The sequence below is a fragment of the Bufo bufo genome, chromosome 4, assembly GCF_905171765.1.
Source record: "Bufo bufo chromosome 4, aBufBuf1.1, whole genome shotgun sequence".
Lineage (NCBI taxonomy): Eukaryota > Metazoa > Chordata > Amphibia > Anura > Bufonidae > Bufo > Bufo bufo.
In genome coordinates this window covers 342336543-342362260 of record NC_053392.1, presented here as the reverse complement: position 1 = coordinate 342362260, position 25718 = coordinate 342336543, and the positions used below count along the sequence as shown (strand labels likewise).

Sequence of the window (25718 nt, the reverse complement as noted above, 5' to 3'; positions counted from 1 at the left end):
CTTGTGACGCATGCAGTTACCCGCGGTCTGGTATTGTTCTCAACCAGGTGAGGGCTGCTAGTATGTTGCCTCACGTGTGGTTGCCGCTGGCAACATAAGGTTCTTGGCAGTGAGCAGCCGGAGCTGGTTGCTAGGCGGCTCACTGTCTATGCATGCGCTTGCCTCTGGCAATGTGTAGTTTTATGTGTGCACTTTGTTTGTTTGGTGTGCACGGGATTTAGTTGTATGTTCACTTCCCCTTTAAGTGGTTACCTTACCTAGTCTGGTGTTGGAAGGGTTAACTGCCTTCCCAGTGTGTGTCTGTGTGGGTGTGGCTACTTGGGCTATTTAGCCTCTGCTGGAAGCCTGTAGCTGAGGGGTACTCCAGGTATGTTATGCTGGAGTCATCCTTCTGGTATCCTTATACCATCTTCCAGTGAGGGCCACCCTTGTCGTCATAAAATACATGTCGTGATGTTATGTTTATGTTTGTGTGGTGTCTATCCTCATTGTAGCTATGGATCTGGTTTCCTGTGTGTTTATGTGTGTCTGCTGTGTCCTTTTATGTTTGGTGTGGACATCAGCATTTGAGCACGGGTTCCAGTCAGTGTGTCTGTGGCAGGTAGGTGTGGAAGTGGTTTCACTCACCTGCCATATCCATAGGCTGTATATGTACTCCCTTCCTTGCAGCTTGGCCAGTTAGACACTTGTTCGTCCGTGTCTAGGAGGGACAGGTCGTCTTATCCTGCTCCTAAGTCCAGGGTTTTCCTTAGGGCTAGTAGGAACCCTAGGTTCCGGAGTATGAGCCCTCCTACCATCTGGGTTGGCTCATACGGATAGGAGTCAGGGTCAGTATTAGGGACGCAAAAGGAGGTGACCTGCTCCCTGATCCTGTGGTCCTGGCCTAGCAGCTTCCATTATCCTTTAACATTGCACGGTTGAGGGTTTCCCCCACTCTCATCCGTGACACCACTACACTATAGAGCTGCATGGCAAGTTACTTTTAAAAAAAGAGATTTCTGCTGTCAAGCAGAAGTCTAATATTTTTTTTTTTAAGTAATTGGCCATGCAGCTCTATAGTGTAGTGGTTAACATTCTTGTCTGTAATGTAGAAGGTTGTGAGTTTGAATCCCTCCAGAAAATTTTCTGAAAAAGATGCTAAATTAGATTTAAATACATTGACTCGAGCACACGCGATATTCGACCGAACACTGTGATGCCTGAGCATGCTCGCCCAACACTAATGTTTACCTATCTTAGGAGCAACTTTTTATATTTCAAAGACAAAAGCCTTTGGGAACAGATTTATCTGGGACACTCGTATTGCTTCAATTGCCCTGCTAGATTTATTTCAAGCTGGCATGTCGTTTCTCAGGAGTGTGTACTTTCTACTGCAGCTGGTGGCAAATGAAGGTTAGAACTGAGCATTGTCCAGTGAAGTGGACAGAGGAATTAGTAAAAGAACAAACAGCAGGGGGTGCTATTCAGACAGAGGTGCACCACCAATGAGGCCAGGTGAAGTGATTGCTTCAGGCAGCACCAGGTAGGGGCAAGAGGGGGGCATCTGAAAAACCATTGTCAATGAGCACTTTCATTGTGGCAAATGAGGCGCCGTTCCAGTTTTCCCCTCAGGCAGCAATAAGGCTAGGTGCACCCCTGTATTCAGATACAGTGTATTGAATAGCCCAATGGGTATACTAAATATTTAATTACACGCAATTACATAAGTACTCAGATCCAGAAGCTGGTTTGAAAACTTTAGAATATTTTGCTTGGGACAACTCCTTTAATATTATGGTTAATTATTAACAGAACCAAAAGTCTGCAAACTCTTATGTATCCACACACAACAATACTAAGTACATATTTGCCTATTTAAACTATTTCATTATTTGACACTGTACAAACACATTATCAAGCGCCACATATCCCTCATCACATGTAAGGTTTCACCTATATCACTGCATCATATGGTCTATATTCCCGTCTGTATTTTTGGCATCAAACTTCAAAATGTAAGCAAATTACAAGTCTCAAATGCACAAAAAATATATGTGTGTAAACCAACCTTAATGTGACAGATGTGCTTATATGTAGGGATGACTGAATTGACTTCGGATGAAACATCAGAAGTCGATTTGCATAAAATTTTGTTTCAATACTGTATGGAGCGAGCGCTCCGTACAGTATTATAATGTATTGGCTCCGATGAGCCGAAGTTTCAATACTGTATTTGTTTCAATACTGTATGGAGCGAGCGCTCCGTACAGTATTATAATGTATTGGCTCCGATGAGCCGAAGTTATTACTTTGCGAAGTCTAGATAATAATAAATTCATAAATTGATTTCTACTGTAAAAAAAACATTTCCTGAACTCGGGTTCGGTTTCAAGTGGTGCATCTGTGGTGTATTGCAGCTCATTCCCATTCACTTTAAAGGAACTCAGTTGCAATACCAGATACAACCCATGGACAAGTATGGTGCTGTTTTTAGAAGAAATCAGCAGTGTTTTTCAAATACTGTGTCCTGTGAATATTCTGATCCTGGTCCTGCTGAGTGCAGGGTGCTTGCTCTCCTGACCTGTGTCTTTGTTACTCTACCCTGACTTGTGTGGTCAGACTGGTTATTCATTAATGTACTTTTGTCTTGATCTGTCTATGAATGTCATGCTCCCTGTATTCCTGTTCCGCATGGGTTCCAGGCAGATTTGTATGTCTGTTTGTGAACGCCATGCTTCCTGTTCCACATGGGTTCCAGGCATGTTTGTATGTCTGTCGGTGAAAGCCCTGCTCCCTGTTCCGCATGTTTGTATGCCTGTCTGTGAACGCCGTGCGCCCTATTGTCTTTATGTCCTGTCTGCGAATGTCATGTTCCCTGTTTCGATGATTATGTTCTGATCTGTCTATGTTCGCCATGCTCCGTGTTTCCTGATTTGCATGGGTTCCTGGCTATGTGGCTCTGTCTGTGATCCTGTATTCTGGTCTTGTGTCTGAACAGTGTTTTATATTGTGTGCCTGGCTGGCTTTCCTTGCAGGTCAGCTGCCAAGTGTACCTGGGCCATCCCAGGTGGTAGAGGTCCGGTCTCCCCCCTGTAGGGAAGACCAGATCCCTGTAGGATTAAAGGGTGAAAACCAGGGGATCATCAAAATAACTCCCTTAGGTTTTGACCCAAAGTCAAACTGGTCACTTGGCACAGTGGTACACTTCTGCCACTGATCCGCCTGATCCATACAGCTGGCTCATCTTTAAAACCTGCTATTCTTCTTAGTTGTGTTTGCTTCCTGGCCTGGTCTTTTCTGATTGTTAGTGTCTGGTACTTTTGTTTAACAAACATTCATTTTGGCTTTCTCTAGATATCGTTGTCTGTTCTGTGTACGCTTGTGATATGTCCATTGGTTTTGATGACCCCTGAACATGACAGTAACGACACTAGACTTCACATATAGCAGTTGCCATTCCTGGGTACTGATGGAGTCTCCTGGTACTCAGATACCCCCTGGACTTACTTGTAAAACAAACAGTCGCAAGAATAATATTATAATGCATGTATCTATAATGGCAGGCAACAAATACAGAAGTAGAAAATTAGTAATAGATGACAGGAACCAAATGATGATGGTATGATGGCATAAATGGGCAAAGGAGACATTTGTCAGGTAATGGAGCAGATTGAAGAGGTGATGGTATACGAATTGGGAACGGATGAATGATGATCAACACAAGTAAACTATATTACAGAAACTGCTGACTCTAATCTGCAGTACTGACCCAGGCAAGATAAAAAAAGGCTCTAGGGCCCAAAAACAAGAAGAAAAGAACTCAGCAAACAAGAAATTAACAGATAACAGAGGAAAGCAAGCAATAAGCTTCAAAGCTAGAAGCAAGGTAGAAGGACTACAAGAACTACATTCACAAGATACAAATCTAGGATAGGATAAAAGAAGGCTAACCAATCAGGAACCGGGTAAACTAAACAAGATGAGCAAAGTTATCAGCTGACACAGAATAATAGATGAGGAGCAAGGCAGTTGACAGGAGAAGACAACTAACTAATACTGAACAACCCTCTTAAATACAGATACATTTTAGTAACATTTTAAGATGTTTCAGCAAGAATAGCTTATTCATTGCATAATGAAGAGTAATGGTACCTATAACTTATGATTTCCAAGATTTGTTTGCAGTCATTGAATGGGGATGTTAAATCTGTCCCTGTCATGTGATGATCACACTGTGGCACTGCTCTGATAAATATATAAATAGTGAACAGTGCTTGTATGAAAGATATTTATCTTCTGCATGTAAGCAACAATGTTCCCATTCATTGACAGCAAGCAAGCATTCTTAATTGGCACATACAAATAACTTTATATTATAAAATTATTGTTATTAATATAATAATTTTTAATTTATTACTGTTCAAAGTACATTTCTTCTCAATGCCATTAAGATAAAAACATTTGAAAATGTAAGTCAATTTTCAAAACAAATGCTTGCTTGTCAACATGTAACTTTCATGTGGGAGTGTATCCTTTAAAGACGTAGTCCAGTTCATATCAACATAGAACAATAAAATAAGTAATATCTTACCATTTCCCCACCATTCCGTTTCAATGTTTCCTAGGTGCCCACTTATTATCACTTCCTGCTATCGCCTCAACACACAGGAAATGCCTGATCAATTACTGCCTGAGGCAGATCACCAGGGATTGTCAGTGATAATTTAAGTGGCCATTTCCTGTCAAGAGACACCAGGAAGGAGAAACCAGCAGGGGAACTGGTAAGCATCGCAACAGTAGTGGCAGGAGCACAGTAAGGTGGGAATCCTTGATTCTGTTGGTTTACACCATTCTGAGCCAGCTGAATTTTCAGTGTCCGGACAACCTCTTAAAGATCATTATAATGTCAGTTCATGATTAAAAATTGGCTAGTTGGACAGTGATATAATAAACATAATTTAGTGTCTGTACACCACCACCAGTGGATTTAAAGGCTATGGACACCTTTAAGACAATTTTCTACGACTGCATTTTACTCACTTTGGGCTAAAAATGATTTTTTCAATTGGTCTTTATTAAAAGTTTTTGAGATACAGGGGTTAAAAATCAGTCTGTTTGCGGGGTATCACTACTCAGTCCTATCAGATGACGGTTCATGTGAAACCTCCTCTCCGATCCCCTGACCTCATAAACACTCATATAAACCATATTCTTTTCATTTTGATAAGAGATTAGCTATGATGAGTGTTTAGGAGGTCAGGAGATCAGAGATAAGAGCTACACATTAGCTGTTTTTTATTTTTTTGCCCAAAATGAGTAAAATGCAGTAAAGTTGCCCCGAAGGTGTCCATAGCCTTTAATATAAAGGCATTAAGATGTGTTTGAAGAGTAGACTTTCCCTCAAAATAGCCTTCTAAGAAAAATATTTTTTTTAGGATTTACTATAAAAGAAATAAGTCTGCAGCACGATTTGTCTGGCATATGATAGAAGCTAGCAAAATGTTTGAACATTTAAGAGACGGTAGCAGAGAAAAGACCTATCTCATGTGGTACAATCAGAAACAGAACAATGTACACATCTTCATGCAGCCACACAATGCTCTGTCCCTACCCTATGGCGTTAACAGGTATACTATAATGTCATGGTGTAAGGGGAGGGGAGGAACACCAGAATGACAACAGAAGGAAAATGACCAGGAACTAGGCCTCAAGGCTAGGGAAAGGGAAATGGAAACCACCTTTGAAAACCCTAAACCTAGCCTTGACTCCTGTCAGTATGAATAGACCCTGAAGGTGGAAATATTCATACACCGTAAACTTAGGCCCTAGTAACCATGAATAGCCCTAGGAGTAGTGACAGGGTCTGAGACTACTGGTTCCTTCCCAGATGAACGAACCAGCGTCTCCCTGAGGCCTAGTAAACAACGGGCAAATTGGAACAACACAATACAAAGAGAAGTACACTTATCTTAAATAGAAAATGGATGAGCAGGAACTCAGATGAGGACCACACACCAGCTCTTCCAACTCCAGGCAGAGAATATCAACCACATGGTATGAAGTGTGAGTCCAGACTAAACAGAGGAGCAGTAATGACCACAAGCTGCACAGACAAGAGCTGTAGTCATTCCTAACAGCAACACTGCAACAAGTGAAAACAGAGAGACTGTCAGATAACCTCATGTGCAGCTAGTCTCTCCAATCTTCTAACCTCTGTCATGGGACTGACCGTGACATATAACCTGTCAAATTTGACCCTTGGACCACACATAGGAGGCGGTTATCAAAAGCCCTATTTTATAGAGCGGCATCCATAAAGGGTGAATACAATCACTTCCATTCAACCATATGTTACATCTGTCCCTATGCTGTGACGTTGCAAGTAGATGGAACTGTAAGCCGTGTACCAGGGTTGGCTCCCCATGATAGAGCGAAGTCATGAACGAGGAAAGCAACTCCAACTTCAGCTTTTGCCTAAAGAGTATTTTACTTAAACTTGGTAATGAATGCAACCACAAATGCTGGGAACATACAATAAGTTTACATACACCCAGCCTGAAGGCTGAGACCCTTGTGCTGCACAGCACGGCACCCTCTGATGGATGCAGGAGGAAAGTCCAGTAATTTACCTACTGGCGGGCACAACTAGCAACCTTGCCTTACCTGTTATTACCCTAAAAAAAATCAAGAACAATTGTTTGGGTGTGTGGTACGGACTAGCCTGCAGTGCAGCACAACAGCTTACAATCTTAAAATGCTCTACAGCAGGGATGTGCAAACTGCGGCTCTCCAGCTGTTGTAAAACTCCAAATCCCATCATGCCCTGCTGTAAGCTGATAGCGGTAGACAGATGCGCGTACTGGGAGTTGTAGTTTTACAACAGCTGGAGAGACGAAGTTTGCCCATCTACAGTATTCCCCCTCCAATAACTGGTCTTGTAGCACGTGCCTGAGTGTTCCTTCAGAGCCAAAACACCAGCCTGGCTTGAGTTTGAGGGAAAGTCTATCAGCTCTCAGGTGTGAAATGTCACTTTAAATTGTGGAGTCCTTACAATTAACAGCCAGCAACACTTGTGGCCTGACACAAACAGTAATTCTATCTAACTGACTACAGGCCTGGTCTCAGTCTCTAGAATTCTAGGCTCCAACACTGTAATGAGGTGCGTGCATGATCTTACCGACCAGGGTCTGCTCTGCATCCACTGGTGACTGTGAACCGAACAAATGGCTCTCCAACAAGCATGCGGTACGGCAGTGTATGTTGCTTTGCTCCTCAGCTCTCATTAGCGTTCCTGGAAGCAATCCTCATTCCTCTGGGCAGGTTCAGGGTCTTGGACACGATCAGCTTCACTTAGCTGCAGCTCTGGTCACTGAGGGATGCCCCCACACCTGGATGTCAATAGATCCTCTGCTCACACAGTTCCTTAGTCTCAGCTTCCTCTAAGATGGCTGCTCTCTTTCTTCCTCTACAGGCTCTTGTAACTCCACCTCTCATGAATATGGAACAATATGCAGTCTGTAGCTATGTTTAAGAAACAGCGGCATCTTGTGGCCAGACAGCAGAATGTCAATCCAGATATTTAACTTAATTTACACAAACAGTGTTCAGACAATGAGAGCTGTTTCCCCATCTCATACAACCTGCCCTATTCAGACCATGGGATGAGGAAATAGGTTGTAGAGAGGATCTTGTGTGGTCAAATGGAGAGTGTATGCTACCATGCACACAGATAGCTGTGTCCCTGTGCTGTAACATTGCAATAGAGATTATAACCTGCCCTAGTTTAACCCTACTCATTTCTGTTCTCGTATATTATATGAGCATTCCATCAGGGGTATGGTAGCAGTAAGGAGCAGCACAATTAAGTGCAGAAAAGCAGCAATAGAAGCCTGGCTCTAGTTACCAACTCTAGACTTTCAACTTTAAATTCAAGAGGTTTAACAAAAAAAAATTGAATTTAGTAATTGCAGTCTTATTTACAGTCCCTCCATTGCCAAAGGCTCAATCGTAATTGGACAAATTAACTTAAATGATAAATATAAGGATTATGTTGAATATTTGAATGCAAATACTTTGCAGTTAAACGGGTTGTCCACTTTTTACTATTGATGACCTATCCTCAGGAAAGGTCATCAATATCAGATTAGCGGGGGTCCAAATCCCGACAGCCCCGCTGATCAGCTTGCCTTCTCTGCTCTGTTTACCTGCTCACTTCAGAAATTGCAGTAGCGAGCAGAATAATTACAAGTATGGCTTCCCCATTCATTTCTATCGGACAGCTCCTCACTGTTCACTTGAGCAGACAGAGCCATCTCATAAAAGTTAATGGGGACGCCATACTTGTAATTACACCTGCTTACCACTTCAATTGATGCTGCAAGCAGTTAAACAGAGCAAAGGAGGCAGCACTCGTATGAGAGCTGCCTTCTCTTCATACAGCTGATCAGCAGGGGTGCTGGGAATCGTACCCCTTACGATCTGATATTGATGACTTGTCCTAAGGATAGGTCACCAATAGTAAAAAGCAGGCAACCCTTTTAATGGAGGGAATTCATCATGAGGGAGATTACTGAAATCAGTTTTGTTTTGAATCTGCGTTGGTGTAATTTGTGCCAAATTCATGAAATGCTGCAAGGTGTTTGATAAATATATGACACATCTTCAAATGTAACACTTTCCTCTAGAGATGACAGTCAAGTTTTTAGATGTAGTAGTGAGGATGCACCTTTTTGCAAATGTTGAGCTTTCTTTTCTGCTTATAAAGGGATGCAAATGAGCTCTTAGCAAACTCTGCCTAAAATGCCACCAGATGTAAGGCAGCTATCCTATAAGTCAATATTCAACCTTTTAAATAGGCCTTGAGACATGACTCTGATATTAAATAAGCCAGCACCTCATCTGCAGCTAGCTGTTTTGGGGTGATAGCTCCTCATTAGTGTTAAAGTTCTGGCTTAACTGGATGAGGGGCCTGAGTCAGGATTTAGGGGGTACTATCTCTCCTTAGGGAGAGAGTGCCTTAATTGGCGTGAGGAGACTTATAGGCCATACATGCTCCTCTGGGAAGAAAGGGATGCAAATTAGCTCTTAGCAAGGTCTTCCACTAATGCCACCAGATGTCAGGCAGTCATCAATGTTCAACTTATAGGATAGCCAAGGAGAGATAGTACCCACTAAATCCTGACTTAGGCCTCTCACCCAGTTAAGCCAAAACTCTATCTGCTCTGCACTGATGAGGGGCAATTACCCCTAAACATCTGTCTGCAGATGAGGTGCTAGCTTATTTAATATCCATGAGTCATGTCTCAAGGCCTATTTAAAGGGTTGAACATTGACTTATAGGATAGCTGCCTTACATTTGGTGGCATTATAGGCAGAGCTTGGTAAGAGCTCATTTGCATACCCTCTTCCCAGAATTCCAGAGGAGCATGTATGGCTTACAAGTCTCCTCACGCCGATTCAGGCGCTCTCCCCAAGGAGAGATAGTACTCCCAAATCATGACAGACCTCTCACCCAGTTAACCCAGTACTCTCAGCTCTGCACTGATTAGGGGCAATCACCCCGAAACAGCTGTCTGCAGATGAGGTGCTCAAGGCCTATTTAAAGGGTTAAACATTGATTTATTGTATATCTACCTTACATCTGGTGGCGTCAGAGGCAGAACTTGCTAAGGGCTCATTTGCATCCCTTTCTCCCCGAATTCCAGACAAGCATGTACGGCCTATAAGTCTCCTCATGCCGATTAAGGTGCTCTCTCCCCAAGGAGAGATAATACCCCTGAAATCCTTTTCTGCTTTGCATGCCTTTCCTGAAGTTGTGTTTAGTTTCTGCTTGTATGTGGGCCTTCCTGCCTTCAGTGTTTTCTTCAGTAAGCGAAAAGCATGCTAAATCAACTTGAGGTCAAGTTACTGACTTGGCAAAGAAAAATATTCGATTTCTATTCTATTATTCTCTGTGTTATTTCCTAAAAACTCTCAACTCCAGCCAGTTTATGTTGTGAGTGTTTTCTATAGCTTGTGGATGAGTTTTCTAAAAACTCATCCACTTTGCTTGTATTGTTGTGGATTTTCAACACACAATTTCCCCTTGGTGTAATTATTTTACATTTAAGAGGTACACTTGGACTACAGAGCTGCCATCAGAAATACTGTATCAAGGTCCCATACAAGAAATTGGTCAGGACCACTGAATTCTTTATTGCATCCTTTTGTCTGCATTTGGTGGACACGTTAGAAAGGGGGTGCACTTCTTCCAAAGCACAGTGATCCACTAATTTTGACTTGAAGAGGGGTATTCTTTATACAACCTCTCAGATCTTCATCTTTATAAAGTGGGAAGAAAATACTAATTGGAACTTGTACCTGCCTAACACTAAACAACTTAAGGCCCTAGCTCGGATACTGACTCGCCTGGAGGATTTTGCAGAGGGTACCTTGTTGGTCGGCGGGGGATCTAAATATGGCACTAGATCCGGTTGTGGATGTCTCTAGGGGATCTTCTCACCTTTCGCATTCATATCTCCGGGATTTTAAAAAGCTACTACATTCTCATCAATTAGTAGATGCATGGCGGGTCCTTAACCCTGAGGTCAAAGACTTCACGTTCTAGTCTGCAGTGAGGGACACTTACTCCAGATTAGACTACTTCTTATTGAGACATTCGGCTAAACATCCCTCCCGACCACTGGTTAAAACTCTTCGTTCTACTGTACAAGTCATCCATAGCGAGTAGGTTCCAAGAGGCGGGCTACAAGATAATGTCCAGGTGGTACTATGTTCCAACTAGATTGCAGAAAATGTTCCCATCTGCGTCTCCTAATTGCTGGCGCTGTGACTCCGATATGGGCTCCATATTACACATTTTCTGGGATTGCCCAAAAATTCGTCCTTTTTGGTAGTTGGTCCATAAGACCTTGTCTTCAATTTTCCGATTTACGATTCCACACACCCCTGGTTTCTTTTTATTATTTCTCTCGGATCTGCCAATGAGTGGTCTCCGGAAGTCTTGTCTGTGCTCCCTGGTGATAGCGGCTAGGTCATGTATCCCCGCGAGGTGGAAGCTCTCGGTGCCTCCGACTATCAGTTTTTGGATCCAAAAGGTGGAGGAGATCTGGAGAATGGAGGAACTTACCTCACAGCTGAGAGCCAAGCATAAAGCCTTTCTTGATTCATGGGCCCCCTGGTTTTCTTTTCAGGGGTCTCAGGAGTTTCAGGACCTTCTGGTCTAAGCTGCGGATTCTACTCTATACTTTTGATTTACCCCATATTCAGTACCCATCCCCCCCCCTTAGTGTCTATTGTCTGTGTGTATTGTCATCCTCCTACTGTTGTTATTGTCTAAAAGCGTCTCTTCCTAGTCTGTGTCCATTTATGCACTTTACTCATACTGGTAATGTTGTTTTAATGCTAGGATTATGTTCTTATTTGGTTTTTCTTTTCTTAGCCTGATATGGTTATGGGCCAGTCGAAAAGGGTCCTCGCTCCGACGAGGTTCCTTTCATTATACCACCAGTGCCATAAGATATTATTATGGGAATTGATGTATGATGGGATATCATTGATGTCCTATATGTCTGATACAAGGATTGTATTGTATGACTTTACTAATGCATAATTGGACTTTTGTATTTATTTAAATAAAGAATTTAAAAAAAGAAAAAAAAGAAAATACTTATTGGGTCCTCTGCATTTACACCTATGTAAAATGAAGAGCACTATACTGGGAACTAGGTTTCTGCCTTTTGAATATGGTCTTTCCAACTTATAAGTGAAACTTTATAGAGCCAGCGTAACATAAGATGGGAAGAAAAGGGATATTTAGTTCACGGGCTGAGGGGTGAGCTCACTATTTGCCTGGGCTCCTAATAGCATTACAACCTATATTACAACCTGATGGCAGCCCAGATATATCACTGCACATATTGCATATATTAAATAGGCCTTCTGCTCTCTTATTCATTGTTAAATTGAAAGCATTAACCCAGTACATTGACATATGTGAAAAGGAAGAGGGGTGCAGAAATTCCATGTAACTTTGGAATTATTAATTAATAACCTACCTCCCTAGATTTCCTGTCCACTCCTGTTTTTTCTCTATCCCTAAAGGAAATACTTAGTCTATTAACCGTGCAATACCCTGTCTATTTACACATCAGCAATGTGTTTTTTTTAATTTTATCTGATTTTCCATTCAATATATAAGGAGACATACAGTCAGGTCCATAAATATTGGGGCATTGACACAATTCAAAAATTTTTGGCTCTATACACCAGCACAATGGATTTGAAATGAAACATAAATATTGGGACATCAACACAATTCTAACATTTGTGGCTCTATACACCACCACAATGGATTTGAAATGAAACAAACAAGATGTGCTTAAACTGCAGACTGTCAGCTTTAATTTGAGGGTATTTACATCCAAATCAGGTGAGCGGTGTAGGAATTACAACTGTTTGCATATGTGCCTCCCACTTGTTAAGGGACCAAAAGTAATGGGACAGAATAATAATCCTAAATCAAACTTTCACTTTTTAATACTTGGTTGCAAATCCTTTGCAGTCAATTACAGCCTGAAGTCTGGAACGCATAGACATCACCAGACGCTGGGTTTCATCCCTGGTGATGCTCTGCCAGGTCTCTACTGCAACTGTCTTCAGTTCCTGCTTGTTCTTGGGGCATTTTCCCTTCAGTTTTGTCTTCAGCAAGTGAAATGCATACTTAATCGGATTCAGGTTAGGTGATTGACTTGGCCATTGCATAACATTCCACTTCTTTCCCTTAAAAAAACTCTTTGGTTGCTTTTGCAGTATGCTTTGGGTCATTGTCCATCTGCACTGTGAAGCGCCATCTAATACGTTCTGAAGCTTTTGGCTGAATATGAGCAGATAATATTGCCCGAAACACTTCAGAATTCATCCTGCTGCTTTTGTCAGCAGTCACATCATCAATAAATACAAGAGAACCAGTTCCATTGGCAGCCATACATGCCCAAGTCATGACACTACCACCACCATGCTTCATTGATGAGGTAGTATGCTTAGGATCATGAGCAGTTCCTTTTCTTCTCCATACTCTTCTCTTCCCATCACTCTGGTACAAGTTGATCTTGGTCTCATCTGTCCATAGGATGTTGTTCCAGAACTGTGAAGGCTTTTTTAGATGTTGTTTGACAAACTTTAATCTGGCCTTCCTGTTTTTGAGGCTCACCAATGGTTTACATCTTGTGATGAACCCTTTGTATTCACTCTGGTGAGGTCTTCTATTGATTATTGACTTTGACACACATACACCTACCTCCTGGAGAGTGTTCTTGATCTGGCCAACTGTTGTGAAGCGTGTTTTCTTCACCAGGTAAATAATTATTCGGTCATCCACCACAGTTGTTTTCCATGGTCTTTTGGGTCTTTTAGTGTTGCTGAGCTCACCGGTTCATTCCTTCTTTTTAAGAATGTTTCAAACAGTTGTTTTGGCCATGCCTAATGTTTTTGCTATCTCTCTGATGGGTTTCTTTTATTTTTTCAGCCTAATGATGGCTCGCTTCACTAATAGTGAGAGCTCTTTGGATCTCATCTTGAGAGTTGACAGCCACAGATTCCAAATGCAAATAGCACACTTGAAATGAACTCTGGACCTTTTATCTGCTCATTGTAATTGGGATAATGAGGGAATAACACACACCTGGCCATGGAACAGCTGAGAAGCCAATTGTCCCATTACTTTTGGTCCATCAACAAGTGGGAGGCACATATGCAAACTGTTGTAATTCCTACACCGTTCACCTGATTTGGATGTAAATACCCTCAAATTAAAGCTGACAGTCTGCAGTTAAAGCACATCTTGTTTGTTTCATTTAAAATCCATTGTGGTGGTGTATAGAGCGAAAAATGTTAGAATTGTGTTGATGTCCCAATATTTATGGACCTGACCGTATTTGTATCTGAATAGAAACCGGACCTCTAAAGAAAAGTATTATTTTTTTGGTTCAAACAAGGCATCTGTGAGAAACATAGCAGGATCTGTACGATGATCCACTACTACTTGACTTTCTTCAAAAGCATGATAAAAATTTAACGTAATGTCTTCTCTGAATATCATAGCCCAATCTCTGGTAGTACAAATCATCTGTACAATGCTGATTGATAGGAATAAATGAGCAGTGTAGCTTTGCCAAGCAGAGATTGAGAAGAGACCAGGTTGTTCTACATTAAGTGGATTTTTCAGCCTGGAATAATAATGGAAAGAAATAGGAAAGCTTCACAAATTTCCATATCATCCCTGCCCAGGCACCATGCTAATCTCAGTATTGCTCCAATTTTGGTGTATGTACAGCAGGAGCTAGCACAATAGGGATCACGCCTGTTTTACATTAGCTATACAGAGCGATGCAAATGAACTGTTCTGCTGAATTAAGCTGGAAGGAAGCATGAAAGTTATGTCTTGGGATTTTAACGTTTGATCCAGGGTACCTTTCTAATAGAAGTGGCGTTATATTTTTTGTTAGATATATCTTAGCAAATATTTCATATAAAATGCATTCAAAAAGTCTTCAGACCCTTTCACTTTTTTTACATTTTATGTTGCAGCCTTGTGCTAAAATTAAAATAATTCAGGGTTTCCCTATCAATCTGTACTCAATACCCCATCATTAGAAAGTAAAAACTGAATTTAAAAAATGTTTGCAACTTTATTAAAAACAAAAAACTAACATTTTGCATGGACATAAGTATTCAGACCCTTTACTATGACATTTGATGAAATTTATCTCGATCATTTTTTAGATGTTTCTACACTTTGATTGGAGTCCACCTGTAGTAAATTCAGTTGATTGGACATGATTTGGAAAGACCCCCCCCCCCTTTTTTTCTATATAAGATCTCACAGCTGACAATGCATATTAGAGCAGAATTAAACCATGAAGAGTTAAACAATGCTGGTAGAACTCAGAGACAGGATTCTGTGGAGGCACAGAGCTGGAGAAAGGTACAAAATATTATACAGCACTGAAAGTTCCCAAAAGCACAGTGCTCTCCATAATTCTTAAATGGAAGAATGGCCACCCCACCAAACTAAGTAATCAGCAGAGAAGGGCCTTGTTAAGAAAAGTGACCAAGAAATCTGGTCACTCTGGCCGAGCTTTAAATATCCTATGTGCAGAAGGAAGAAAGTTGAAGATCATCCATCACGGCAGCACTCTACCAATCTGGGCTATATGGCACAGAGGCAAGAGGCAAGAAAGAAGCCTCTCCTCATTAAAAGAACAAAAGAGCCTGCATGAAGGTAATAAAAAAGCACCTAAAGGACTCTCAGACTGTTATCCTCTGGTCTGATAAAACTGAAGACTGAACTTTTTGGCCTCAATACTAAGAATCATGTATGGATAAATCCAGGCACCGCTAGTCACCTGACTAATACCATCCCTACAGTGAATCTTGGTGGTGGCAGCATCATGCTGTGGAAGTATTTTACAGCGGTGCACAGGGAGACTGGTCAGAGTTGAGGGAAAGCTGAATGGAGCAAAGTATAGAGAATCTTAATAAATACCTAATGCAGAGCGCTTTGTACCTCTGAGTGGGCTGAAGGTTCACCTTCCAACAAGAAAATGACCCTAAGCACACAGCCAAGAAAACACAGGAGGGGCTTAGGGACACAACTCTATAAATGTTCTTTGTCCACCAATGGCTGACAGTCCACACACTACGCGACAGAGCTTGAGAGGATCTGCAGAGAAGAATGGAAGAAAATCCCCAAATCCAGGTGTGAAAACCTTGTAGCATCATACCCAAGAAGACTGAAGGCTGTAATCATCACTGCCAAAGGTGTTTTTTCTAGTATTGTACTCAGGAAAGGGTCTGAATACTTCTGTCAATAAAGGGTCTGAATACTTATGTTAATGCAATACTTTAGTTTTTCCTTTTCAATAAATTAGCAAAGATTTGTAACATTGTGTTTTCACTTTGTCATTATGGGGTATTGTGTGTATAGAGTGAAGGGGAAGAACATATTTTTATTTTATTTTAGCACAAGGCTGTAGCATATCAAAATATGAACAAATTGAAAGTGTCTGAAGACTTTTCAAATGCATTGTACATTGTCCTTTGATATTTTAGTATAACATGAAGAAAAGTGATACAAGAAATTACAATTTTGTTTTAAATTGTTATAACTTCTACATCCAATTCTGATATATTACTTTACAATATATTTATGTTAATTGATTCTTAAGAATTCACTTGACCAGGTTTCTGCTGCTGTTTCCTTCACAAAAGGGGGCACAAGTGCCATTGTGCAAGGAAAAACTCTGAAGCGGTAGGTGTACTAGCAGGTGTACCCCCACAGATTATACTGGGATGGAATATCCTATCATATACTGTATGTATAAGCACTCATTAGTGCAGTAATTCATGAGCTTCATAACCCAAGTAACAGCAGGTTCACGTCACCTGCTCCAGTTTTTTCAATTTGGATTTACTGGGAATGTTTACATGTGTGATAGTAATCCAAGCATGGATGTTTCTAATGTAATCATAATTAATCATAATTTATTACATCATGCAACTAGGTGTGCATTATGCTTTAAGCAGAATCTCTACTTTTTTCTACTTTTTCCTAGAATATAGACAAAGGAAATATAAAGCTGATGCCAACGCTGAAAAATAGGGGAATAATAATTTTTGTGTTAAGTGCTTTTGTACTTGTTCTATGCACTACTCAAGCTGAAAATCTCCATGTTGAGTATTTTAAAGTGGTTGCCCAGTATTTTCCAAGTGACAATCTGTCTTTTGATCGCGTGGGTCCAACACCCTGCACTCCTACGATTAGATGGATGCAGTGCTGCAGGTACCAGTTTACTACACAGTGAACCAGAACTGTGTAGGTGTGGAGACAGAGCTACCATGAGATAGCTGAATGGCAGGGTTATGGGGTGTACTGCCCCCAATATTGATGGTCTATCCTAGTAATATTCTTCTTTTTAGAGTTTTATGCAGCTGTTTTTCTATGCCGATATTAATAAAAGTAAAACTGCACATAAGAGCATAAAATACAGTACTTTGCAATAAGGCAAAAAATGCAATTCTTCCCAGGTCTGATATTTAGCAGCATATTTAATAATTAGCCTATGTCACTTTATGTCATAATTTTTTGTTTCACTACATCTTTGACACTTTGCATCTACTGTACAAGCAAAGAAAAGTGTTTGGGATCAAGCATGGTTGCACAACTCAGTCTTAAGCCCTGGCAGAAGTCCCAAACACATTACAGGCATGCCTGATCCTAGGCAGCTTTCCCTGCTCACATACAGTAAGTGCAGGCCGCTGCCAATCAGTGCAAATTTGAGCAAAGTGTTACAGAAAAACTGCTGTTTACCTGGCATACTGAGCAGACACCACTTTCCTTTCACATAATACATCATTTAATTAACTAGTAAAGCAATCACAATTAACAATTTTATGACAATTAATTTTTCTTAAAGGAACTATCCAAGGTAACAAAGATGCTGAGTAGTAGTATACCTGGTTACTTATGATTACCTGAGGTTCCATGTGACTGTTGCTACTGATGGCATAAGTGTCTAGGTTATAATAGGCATACTGAGGTTAAAACTTGCATGCACCAAAAGGACAAAAAGAAGACTTCATGGAAAAAACAAAGGACATTTCATGGAATAGTGTGACTAATCCTTACTTGGTCAGATTGTGCAAGTAGGTACATGGCTTGTTGACAGATGATATCTAATGCTATAGATCCTATCTCACACCTCCTGACAAACATAATATATCCATGAGGAAAAATGAGGGCACACCAAATTTCACTGTTATACAAGCTGTACACTGATCACTATAAATTGTATCACAGTGTCATATCTTCAGTGTTGTCCCATGGAAAGATATAAAAAAATATTTACAAAAATGTGAGAGGTGTCCTCACTTTTGTGTGATAATTCTAGGTCAAACAGGAAGTTTACATCCAGGGAGTGCAGTTGAGCAGCCCAGGCCAGGGAACAAAGGAGCCAGTGCCAGAAAGCAGATAAGTAGGCTTCCATTCACAGGTCTGGCCAGGAGAGGAAGGTTTGCCGAAACATCCCCAATGTTACACAACCCCTTTAACAAGTCAAGTAAAAAATAAGACATCTTACGGCTACCTTGACGAAAAAATTATAGAAGTGATAGCTCTTGGAATATGGCTACATAAAAATGACTTTTTGATATCTGCTTCCACTTCTCCTAGGAGGACAAATGTTGCTGAAGCCTGTGATCTTAAAGGGGTTGTCAGAGCTGAACCAGGACATACCTCCATTTTCACCCAGGCAGCCCCCCTGACCTGAGGATCACAGCAGTTCATGCTCCGATGCTGTCCTTAGCCCTGCGCTAAATCGAGCAGGGCAAAGGCATTTTCCGGAGTTCCGGTGATGTCCATGGGGCTGACAGGAAGCCCGGTGACATCATTGGCAATGATGTGCGGGCTTTAACGCTGCCCTAGAAACATAGAAACATAGAATGTGTCGGCAGATAAGAACCATTTGGCCCATCTAGTCTGCCCATTATACTAAATACTATGAATAGCCCCTGGCCCTATCTTATATGAAGGATGGCCTTATGCCTATCCCATGCATGCTTAAACTCCTTCACTGTATTTGCAGCTACCACTTCTGCAGGAAGGCTATTCCATGCATCCACTACTCTCTCAGTAAAGTAATACTTCCTGATATTACTTTTAAACCTTTGCCCCTCTAATTTAAAACTATGTCCTCTTGTAGCAGTTTTTTTTCTTTTAAATATTCTCTCCTCTTTTACCTTGTTGATTCCCTTTATGTATTTAAAAGTTTCTATCATATCCCCTCTGTCTCGTCTTTCTTCCAAACTATACATGTTAAGGTCCTTTAATCTTTCCTGGTAAGTTTTATCCTGCAATCCATGTACCAGTTTAGTAGCTCTTCTCTGAACTCTCTCCAAAGTATCAATATCCTTCTGGAGATATAGTCTCCAGTACTAAGCACAATACTTCAAATGAGGTCTCACTAGTGCTCTGTAGAGCGGCATGAGCACCTCCCTCTTTCTACTGGTAATGCCTCTTCCTATACACCCAAGCATTCTGTTAGCATTTCCTGCTGCTCTATGACATTGTCTGCCTACCTTTAAGTCTTCTGAAATAATGACCCCTAAATGCCTTTCCTCAGATACTGAGGTTAGGACTGTATCACTGATTTTATATTCTGCTCTTGGGTTTTTACGCCCCAGGTGCATTATCTTGCACTTATCAACATAAAATTTTAGTTGCTAGATTTTTGACCATTCCTCTAGTTTTCCTAAATCCTTTTCCATTTGGTGTATTCCTCCAGGAACATCAACCCTGTTACAAATCTTTGTGTCATCAACAAAAAGACACACCTTACCATTGAGGCCTTCTAAAATTTGGCTGATAAAGATATTAAACAATATGGGTCCCAGAACAGATCCCTGAGGTACCACTGGTAACAAGACCTTGGTCTGAATATACTCCATTGACTACAACCCTCTGTTGTCTGTCCCTCAGCCACTGCCTAATCCATTCAACAATATGGGAGTCCAAGCACAAAGACTGTAATTTATTGATAAGCCTTCTATGTGGGACAGTATCAAAAGCCTTACTAAAGTCTAGATAAGCGATGTCTACTGCACCTCCGCCATCTATTATTTTAGTCACCCAATCAAAAAAATCTATAAGATTAGTTTGACATGAAGTAAACCCATGTTGTTTTTCATCTTTCATTCCATGGGATTTTAGATGCTCCACAATCCTCTCCTTAAGTATGGTTTCCATTAATTTGACCACTATTGACGTCAGGCTTACTGGCCTATAGTTGCCCGATTCCTCCCTACTACCTTTCTTGTGAATCGGCACAACATTTGCTAATTTCCAATCTTTTGGGACGACTCCTGTTACCAGTGATTGGTTAAATAAATCTGTTAATGGTTTTGCTAGTTCACCGCTAAGCTCTTTAAATAGCTTTGGGTGTATCCCATCAGGCCCCTGTGACTTATTTGTATTAATTTTAGACAGCTGACTAAGAACCTCTTTCTCTGTAAAGACGCATGCATCAAAATATTCATTAGTCTTCCTTCCTAACTGAGGTCCTTTTCCTTCATTTTCCTTTGTGAAAACTGAACAGAAGTATTCATTAAGGCAGTCAGCTAGTTCTTTATCTTCTTCCATAAACCTCCCTTCTTTTGTTTTTAATTTGGTAATTCCTTATTTTAGTTTCCTTTTTTCATTTATGTATCTGAAGAATGTCTTATCAACCTTTTTTCACTGACTGAGCTAATTTCTCTTCTGCCTGTGCTTTAAAAGCTCTTATAACTTGCTTGGCCTCTCTCTGCCTAATCTTATAAATTTGCCTGTAAAATGGCTAGGGCAGCGCTAAAGCCAGCCCATCAGAGCCGGTGACATCACCGAACACATTGCCGGGCGGAAGCTTCCGCCCGGCAGTGTGTTATTGTAAACAAAAGAGCCCTTGCTCTGCGCGATCTAGCACAGGACAAGGGAGCGCATCTGAGCATGAGCTACTCCGATGCCAGCATCAAGGGGGGCTGCCTGTGTGAAATTATGGGTATGTCCGTGTTTAGCTCTGAACCCGGACAACCCCTTTAACTGGTCATTCACATTACATGTATGTTAGACTTCAACATGCCAGATGCTTTTGTTCACGCGGAGATAAGCTGTTGCTAGAGGCACCTGCCATTGTGGCAGTGGCTATATGCCCATTCCTATTTACAACTAACACACGCTCCACCGATCCTGCATGAGTATTTGGGAATCAGGAGAGATAGCAGTCAGACAAATGAGCACTCGTCAGCCAGTTATCTAATGCGTATGGTCTGCTGTAGGTTGTCATTGTTTTCCAGAAGGAAAAGGCACCCTGCTTAGACACCACACATGGCATAGCTGGACACCATCCCCTTTCACTATAATGGGATCCTGCTTTCTGCTGGAAAAATACTGCTGCTCCGGCAGAACAGACTATCAACGGAGTACACACCTGTTGTGAACGAAGCCTTAGGATGTTGTGCCTCAAACATTTATGAAGAAGAGGTTTGAGTGCTCCATAGAATTGAATGTTGGAACGCTTATGGTGCTTTTGGAGGGCACGGACAACTAGTAGTGGTCTGCTGCATAACACCCCAGCTAATGATTGGCAATGAACATGGTAATCATAAAGATTAACTTCTCACTTTTCTATACATGAGAGGTATATTTTGGCAGGAATACTGGATGACTCTGTTTGACATGTCAGGAGAACTCCATGAACCCAGCATTTGCCAAATGAGTGTCCTTTTGGAATACACTAAGCAAACCTATTATTTTAGTGTTCTCTCTTTCCTTTAGTGTGCTCCAGGATTTTGATATTGATGGCCTATGCTCAGGAAAGACCATCAATATATGATCAGTGAGTGTATGACATCTCAAACCCTTGCCGATCAGCAGTTTTGGGCTAGTTCTGGTGCCAGAAGTAGGCATCGGAACTACACAGCTGTGTCCATTGTGTGATGAACGGAGCTGGTAACTGCAGTGCTGCCTCCATTCACTTGAAAGGGAGCAGAACTACAATAACCTGCTCCATCGACTACACAATGAATGGATCTTTGTACTTCTGGTACCTACTTCAGGTGCCAGAGCTACTCCAAAACAGCTGATCAGTGAGAGTGCAGGGTGACAGACCGCTGGCTATCTCATCTTGATGGCCAATCCTGGAATACCCCTTTAAATTTTAGCGAGCTTCCAAGTCTCCTTTAATATAACATTATTTGCATTACCATAGGCATTTGCATACTAAACATGATAGTAATATAGACGATAAACAGAAAAAGGAAAAAAAAAAAAAGGAAATTTAAACTTAAGCTATCTAGCACTTAAACCACAGAAAAGTATTTTCTGCATTTCCTGGCAATGTAAATTCCAACCATGCCGTGTTTCAGATCTGCTGAAGAAGTTTTCAAAGCTTAGCTGTGAAGGTCAAATGGGTATTCTCCTGGAAACTTTAATCTTCTCTTAATGAAAAGTAAAACATTGCTTCCCATATACTGCAAAAATACAGATAATATATATTTACTGTTTCTTCTCTAAACATGCGAGTTACAATATAATCCATTGTTACACTGTGGACAGCAGCCAACTGTACTTTGTAAAGAATTATTTTCTTTCAAAATATACAAATTCTGGAGACTCTACAAGGTTACCCTGGGAGAGAAATTCCCATGCTTTATGTGCACCGCAGCAGTAGTTAAGCAGGCTTTTATCTTTTCAGGGCATTTTAATACATGTTCATTATCTCAGAAGTGCCATTTGTAATGGTTAAACATTTCATGATTTATTATATATGTATGTTTATTGTAAGTGTATTTTATTTTCCACAATTTCAGCCTTTGTTTTCATAGTGTGACTCCTACCACGCAAACAGATAATCTAGAATAATATCGAGGCAGTGACTGAGAAGATGTTCTCATAATACCCTTAGAAATTTACCTATTAATCACAAAAAGTATTCTCAAAGATAATATTTTTGTAAACTCATGGAAAACTCATGGAAAACTGTAAGCTCCTGTCCTTTATTTTGTTTTTTCAGTATTACTTTCATGGAAATGACAATTAGTGGATTATGGTTTTCCTTACTGAATGTATATTAATGTAACATAGGTACAGTTATGAGTTGGCAAAGCCATTGTTTGAGTGCATTGCTGTGCTGAGAGGCTTGGCATGGCGACCAGTCAAGCCCCCATCAATGAGGCTAGAAGTTGAGCCACTCAGGATCCTGGCTCAGTGTCCAATCTCAGAGCTGGGCAGCAGATTTAAATGGGTTAGGCCATGATTGATGTGAAAAAGAAAAATCTGATATCATACAGTACATGACAATTTCTAACAATGCTAGAACCAGGCCTGAACCTCACATGGAACCAGAGATCTCCCCTTGCATTGCTCCAATTGTCCTTCTAGATTTATTTCAGGCTAGCAGTTCAGGAGATGTGTCCTTTCTGCTATAAGTCTTTCCTTGTAACTGCCACATCTTCGATTAGAACATTTGGCTGGTGGCAGATAAAGATTTAAACTGAGCTCTTGCTACCACCTCAGTGAGGTGGATGGAGAAATAAGGAAAAGAACAGACAGCAGGTTGCACTATAAAGATATATATTATTGAATAGCTGTTGCTATGCAAAATGTTTAATTACATGCAATTACAAAATTATTCAGATCCAGGTGCTGGTTTGAAAAATGTAGAATATTGTCAGGAATATAGCAGAGGTATGCACAAGAACAGTGAGACCCTGAACTGAGACCACCAAGCTGTCCCTAACTACTTGCAGTATCAGCCCTAAACGGCTGAACCGCAACTGGATGACAGTCCCTACACTAAATTGGTGCAGAGATGAACACACAGACAGAACATACACAAAAGCAGAGTTGACAGGAATGGGTCAAAAACAGATGGGCTATGCAGTACCAAAAGTGAGACAAAGCATGGTCAAAAGACAAGTCTGGGTTTAGAAACACAAATTACCAATAGCAGTACATGAATCGGAAATGGCAGTGTTGAATGGATAGGATTTAAATAGAGTGCCAGGTCCCTGGATCAGAACCTGATAGGTCCAGTGGCCGGGGGCACCATAGGTCAGAACACAAACCCCACTTATGACTAAGCAGCTGGCTGTCAATCAGCCCACTGCTTGTCTCCCCATCACACGCACACAGAGCATTGCATCCCGTTTCTAGGGATGTGGTCGCGTCAGCAGGAGGCATGGCTCAGCAGAGCATTTCTTTTGGCATGGCTGTGCTGAAGCTGAGGATCGCGCCGTTGGAGCCCAGACAGGTAAGTTTATTACAAATATTGTTCATGGCACCACCCCTTTAAGTCTGCCACACTTGACTTCTACTAATTCTCTTGGTATTCTAACTGTGGCTAGTATCTGGATTAACCCTTTACCCCCAGTTTTGGCTCTGTCTTTCCTGGTTCTGACCCTTCTTATCTACTACTATTGCACCCTAGTCATTCTAGTAGGTCTGCTTCTACCTAACTTGCTACCTTACTTTGTAGAGATAACCTGGGTCCCTAGCAGGCAAGTCTGTCATGCCTTGCAACAGGCTCTGAAGAAGAACCTAGGCGTAGCCTTAGCTTTTTACAAATCAGAGTGGTTTAGGAAGACTAGAGCCAGTTTCTGAGTTTGCTGACTGTAGTTCTGAGCGGTGACCATAGTAATTCCTTAAAGGACCCCAATCAGTTGAAAAATGAGCAAGTTAATTGGATCTTTTATTTCAGCATGAAAAAACATATTAATAATAAAATAAATGAAGGTTCGCAGTACGATCGTTGATACAGCCATTCATTCATGGAAATATCTGCCATTGTGAAGACCCTTTAATGATCATAGAGACATATTGAATGTTTTGATTGGTGGGGTCTGAGTCTGGAGGCCCCAACCGATCTCTAGAACAAGGAAAGAGAAGTATGTGCATAACGTGTTCTCTCATCTTGCTGCTGAGGACGGTCAACTTTTTATGTCATTTGTCAGCATTATTTACCTGCAGAGATCATAAATGGGGACAGAGATCATAAATGGGGAAAGCTTGCCTTATAACATAATGGAGAGCATCAAGACTTTTCACTACTGGCTAACATGGTACCAAACCTTTTTCTTATGGCAACATGTGTCACATTTCATGTATCCGCAGTCTAATTGTTAGTGATGTGAGGAGCACTGGAGACACATGGGGAGTTGTGGAATGCTTACTTGTGGTGTATTGAAACTGATGTATGAGTATAGTATGTGTACGGTATGTTGTGTAGTATAGTTAGTGTGATATGAGTATGTGTAGTGTATGTAGTGTCTGTGTGTGTTAAGATAAATCTAAATTTAGTGGTTTAGGATCTGATTTTTGATTTGGTCATCTGATCTGAGATCTGAATTGTTTTGGGGAGGGGAGGGTTTGTGAGTAGTGAGGGATGTGACCAAATAGAGCTAAATTTGCTATATCTCGCTTTGATGCAATCTTTTCAGTATTATGAGCAGAATGTAATATGATATGTGTGCTGTCAGAAGTGCTTTTTAGTTCAAGTTTGGCCATTAAGTGTACAAGGTATCTGTGCACTGTTCTTAAGTGAACCCTGAGATTTAAAAATAAATAAATAAATGTCTGACTTTCAAAAACAGAGCCACATCTGATCATGAGCTGTGTCTGGTGTTGCAGCTCAGGTGCTTTGTAAAGAATTGAGCTGAGCTGCAATACCTCACATAACCTGTGGACAGGTTTGGCACTGCTTTTTGCAAAAAGGTGGCCATGTTAAGGTGCGACCACACCGTCAGGTTTCTGCATGAATTTTTGGAAGCCAAAACCAGGAGTGAATTCAAATAAGAGAAGTCGTATGTGTCCTTTTATACTTTCTCTCCTTATGAGCCACTTCCACTCCTGATTTTGAATTCCAAAACTACATGCAGAAACCTGACTGTGTGGTCGGGTCACACCCTTAGCCCCCTTTCACACGATCGAGTATTCCAAGCGGGTGCAATGCGTGATGCAAACACATTGCGCCTGCAGGGAATCCGGACCCATTCATCTCAATGGGGCTATGTACATGTGCGTTGGTTTTCACGTATCACTTGTGCGTTGCGTAAAAATCACAGCATGTTCTATATTCTGCGATTTTCACGCAACGCAGTCCCCATAGAAGTGGGGTGCGATGCATTTTTCACGGATGGTTGCTAAGAGATAT

At 41.1% G+C, this 25718-nt stretch overlaps 1 non-coding gene across 1 annotated transcript; it reads right to left on the bottom strand.

The window, feature by feature from the left end:
• Positions 1-14220: 14220 nt before the first annotated feature.
• Positions 14221-14324, bottom strand: LOC121000176. Its single transcript, XR_005778804.1, has one exon. It is a non-coding gene; the product is annotated as a U6 spliceosomal RNA (small nuclear RNA).
• Between the last annotated feature and the right edge of the window lie 11394 nt (positions 14325-25718).